The sequence below is a fragment of the Notothenia coriiceps genome, unplaced genomic scaffold, assembly GCF_000735185.1.
Source record: "Notothenia coriiceps isolate Sejong01 unplaced genomic scaffold, NC01 NC01_scaffold00037246, whole genome shotgun sequence".
In the NCBI taxonomy this organism is placed as follows: Eukaryota; Metazoa; Chordata; class Actinopteri; order Perciformes; family Nototheniidae; genus Notothenia; species Notothenia coriiceps.
In genome coordinates this window covers 2,078,195-2,082,838 of record NW_011369947.1, presented here as the reverse complement: position 1 = coordinate 2,082,838, position 4,644 = coordinate 2,078,195, and the positions used below count along the sequence as shown (strand labels likewise).

At 42.0% G+C, this 4,644-nt stretch overlaps 1 long non-coding RNA gene across 1 annotated transcript in view; it reads right to left on the bottom strand.

Moving 5' to 3' along the window:
• LOC104965563 (uncharacterized) overlaps window positions 1-4,373 on the bottom strand; it is a 7,523-nt gene extending 3,150 nt beyond the window's left edge. The window contains exon 1 of the long non-coding RNA XR_800544.1: window positions 4,272-4,373. This is a non-coding gene — a long non-coding RNA (uncharacterized lncRNA). The remainder of the gene's footprint in view (window positions 1-4,271) is intronic.
• Window positions 4,374-4,644: the final 271 nt, after the last annotated feature.

Below are 4,644 nucleotides of genomic sequence, written 5' to 3'. Positions count from 1 at the left end.
AGTAACAAAAAAAAGTTGTTAAAAATAACAAGAATAGAGTTTGAAAGGGGAGTGATTTGTAAAATATCCAAAAATAAAAATCTGTCATTGTCAGATGGTATATTACGCTGTTTTTTTTCTGCTTCGAATAGTTCTCTCTTTTTTCACCATACCTGTGTTTGCATCACTGTGATTAATACCAAGAGACAATATAAAATATGAACATAGTGTCCTTGATGTCACCCATACTGTAAGTTTCTGTAGAGCTGTTGTGAAGCTATAGTTGGTGAATTTGTCCATCGCCATCTTGGCATCTTCGGTAAATTGGAGGCGGGCCCCTGTGGAGCAGACAGTTGTCACTCAAAGCAACCAGGCTCCTAACAATGAGTAACTCCACACCTTAAAATGAAAGCTGTATACAAATGTGGACCCCTTATTTGATTATAAACCCAAAAATTAGTTATAGAGACCAAAGCTGTTTTTTGTACCAGGCAGTAAATATGTCACTTTCAACATTATCTGCATAATTTACCTTATTTATTTTCTGACATGTATATAGTTAACTTCATCGGGACTACTTGTAGAGTGGTCTAGCAAAATGACCTGCACTATTTTATTCAAATGTATCGTACTCTGTTTCAATGCACTATTTTTTATAAATAAACCCTAACCCTTTTTTTGATATCCTATATATAATATGTTCCATTGTTGGAGGAGCTTGGGACCTAATATTTGCATTGCCATAACTACACTGTATCTACTTTGAATATGTCAATAAAACCCTTGAATCTTGTTTAGTTACTTACTGAGTCTGCTTTAAGTGGCCGTTTGATGAACTGCAGTTGTTGGCACTTCACATGGACGTCACTGCTCAGCCCTGGAGTTGTTGCTTACTGTTACTACCACCTCGCACAGGGCTTCGGCGGATGTCTCTGAGATATCGGTTCCCCTCTTGCACTCCCCCATGTGAAGCCATCTGTGGATTTTGCTCTTGTTATTTGTTATTTGTTTGATGCAGGCATGGGATTCATGGCAAGGTTGCACACAGGGGGAGTTTATGATGTTTTTGTCATCCTCTGATACTGTATGTCCTGAACAATGTGTACTGCACAAATAAATATTAATCTATGCACAGACTTTGTTCCCAGCCAGGCACCGTGTGTGTGTGTGTGTGTGTGTGTGTGTGTGTGTGTGTGTGTGTGTGTCTGTGTGTGTGTGTGTGTGTGTGTGTGTGTGTGTGTGTGTGTGTGTGTGTGTGTGTGTTCTGGTGCGCAGTGTGTTCCTGTTTCTGGATCAGGCCCAGCTCCAGCCCCATTATCTCTCTGTGTCTTTGTATGTGCTGATTTATTTCAACAGTTCTCTTTTGGCCCAGCGCTGGGTGCCTCCTCTTTGTCAGCTCCTGTGTGAACGCAGAAGCCTTTGACCACCTTTGACGGTGTGAATATTTTAGCTCCTTTTAATATGCAGCCTGAACTTTTATGTAAAGATGAGGAGTGGGGGGAGGGGGGTTATGGGAGGAGAGAGGGGGAGGGTGAGGGGGTAATGGGCGTAGTGTTCCTGGAATTTGACATGATGGTATCAAGCAGCAGAGCCAAAAAAAAAACTGATAAAAAATAGAATTTTTTTTCTCTGAATTGATCTGAACTACAAATAGAGTCACATGTCCAAAGTCTAATTGCTCATCCTTTCATAACTAATACCTGTTGCTTAACGTTACAGTTCAACATATTGACCGAAGTTAGCCTTCAAATTTGGCAGAATTCACATAGATGAAAAACGTTCTTTCTTTCATGTTTTTTTCTTGGTATTTGTAATGAATTCCTGCAGTGGTACACGCAGACCTGTTGACTGTACACTCTCTGCTCTGGCCAGAATAACACACAGCTTCCCAGAGCTAGCAGGTGTTCTGGGTATCCTCTCATGCCAAATGGTCAGGATGTTACATTTTTAGTGACCTGTTATTGGATTTTCACAAAGTTGCACTTGAAATGAGACCCAAAATATTATTGTTATAGTTTTTTTTCTCAGGAAGGTGTTTCCATTAGGAGAGCGACAAAAGAAGATGGGACTAGCAGAACTTGTGTAATAAGCTTTTTATAAAATCTAAGTAAATACATTGTTGTACATCCCTGCTCAGCCTGCTTTTTGGTCATTTTTTTGTGGTTTGCATACTTAAAAAACACTTTAAAAAAGAAGTGTGAATTATTTTTTTAAGTCCTGAAAATACCAGAATTCAGGGAGCTACGTTTCTACATCATTCGTGTTTACATTGCTTGCATAATACTGGATATGGCAATATATTCCTGGAATCATATATTTGTCTATCGCCACACACATTATTCAATAAAAGAAAAACGTCCTGCTAGTTTTATTTCAGATCTTTGACCTCACAAATACACAAACATGACGCCCTTCTGTGAAGATCAAAGTTCAGAAATTGGGTCTTTTGATTTCTAGGAAGCAGCTGATGCAGCACTCATCTCCTCACTTATTATTCTCAGTGTTTGCTCAGCCTTGCTGACATATGTTTCTCGACTTGAGACGGCCCTGTTTTAATCTGCCTCACATTTTAAGATGTGGACACAGTCGCTGGTTGGATTTATTAATCCAGCTGGTGTTTTTTGATGAGAACCCCTCCCCATCTCCCTCATTGTCCTCTCTCCTTCTTCCCTTTCCCGTCCGTCCTCATCCTCAGCATGTGAGTTTGCTCTTTACCGTAAGAGCCGGCAGTCGAAATCAAACCCATATCCCGGGTATTGTTTGCACAGCGCATGATGCACTGACCTGCAGGTGACCAGCTCAGTGTCACTGCTTGAATGTTCAGAGAGGACTGATGTCACTCCTCACAAGCAGGACAAAGATCAGACAGATTTGATTTTAACTCACATTTGAGTGTTAACAAAAGTGTCCCCTTTACTCTGATGCTTCAGTTTTCTCAGTGAGCGTTCAAACATGTGACTGTTTGGTGGAGTTGTCAGCCTGTCAGTCCACCGCCACAACAGGACCAACAATAACACAGACAGATACACTGCAGATTACAGAGAGATAGACAGAAGACCTCCTCACCCAGACAAGATGGACATGGGCGGGAGTGAGGAGCAGATTTGAATGAGAGACGGAGGAGGGGGGGGGACTTGTGTCATGGCAGGGGTAGGCCAATGGAGCGGAGAGGCCCTCATGCCCCCGCTGATCACAACAGGGGATTAATTATGTCAGCATAATAAGTACAAATGGTGATCTGAACGTGGAATTAGCCCCCTGAGCAGAGGCTGCTGCGGCGCGCAATGGAGAGGAAGAGTGGGTGGTAATGGAGGGGGATTGTCCCAATTTGTCCCAGTCTGTCTGCAGGCACAGGGGTGGGGTAGCTTGTTGTCTGTCGGGCTGGCATGCTGACATGATTGCTGCAGTGGGTGGGGTGGGGGGGCTAGTCTGTCATTTCTGTTATGATTTGCATGGATGTCAGTCTGTGGCAGCGCGACATGCCTCTTGCTGAGCTGTGGACACACTACTGTCCAAAGTCATGTTCATTTCCCAGAATCCTTCATTTCAGCCGTCATTCACACCCAAGCCGGAAACCAGAGGTGGAAGAAGTAAAAGTGTCAGTGTGAAAATACATTTTTACAATGAAAACATTTAAAAGTGTGCTTGAGAAAGAGTAGGATAAACATAATGTAAAAATGCATAAGATATCATAATCAGGATGAATAGTGTTGCATACATAGAGTAAGAGGGGAAAGAACCCTACAGTAAAATATGAAATATTACTCTGAAAAATGATATGTATCCTGATTTTTTGAATTTAAAAACAAGCACCCCAAAGGTTCACTTGAGTACAAATACTTAGTTACATTCCACGTCTGCCTGACTCTAAACAGTGGAGCTCTGTAGCGACTTTTTGATTTTGAACATTTCCCACCAGGGTCCATGAAACTCCTCCCCAGTAGACAACACATGGTGTCTCTCTCCCTTGTTGTGGGTGAGCAGTCCAAGCTTTGGTTGAGGCTATGCTTCAGATCCAGGTCACGCTGCCCCAGGATGAGCCCAGAGGCAGCGTGACCAGCAGTGAGCGGTGTTCATCCTCATCCTCCCCGCTCAGAGCTGCTGTCCCTGCTGGCTCTCTGCCTCCAGCCCTTCCCTTGACCAGCTCTCTGTCAATGCCACACATTCTCTGTGCAAAAATGCAAACAAAGCATGCCGGGCCAGATTGGAACACACAGCAGAGACCAGGAACATTTATTATGGTTTGAGATGTTTTTAACGAACACTGTGTGACCGTCAAACAGCAGTTGTGCATATTAGGGGTGGGGGAAATAATCGATACAGCATAGTATCGCGATACTTTGCGTGGCGATATTGTATCGATACACGGATGTCAAGTATCGATATTTTATTATATAAACTTTTTTTTTTTTTTTTTTTATATATAAACTGTGGCATATCCCTCCAAAAGATGGTCGTATATAAAACAGGAAGTTACGTAAAGCACATGTATATAATTACAATGAAAGTAACAAAAACAATATCTCCCTTTTAGGTTCCAATAACACAAATTGGGTTATTTACATAAACTATTCATAATGCAAATACATTTTTTAACCAGGAAGGGAAGACGGACATGACCCATGTGATTTGCAATATCGCAATATATCGTATACCAATACTTAG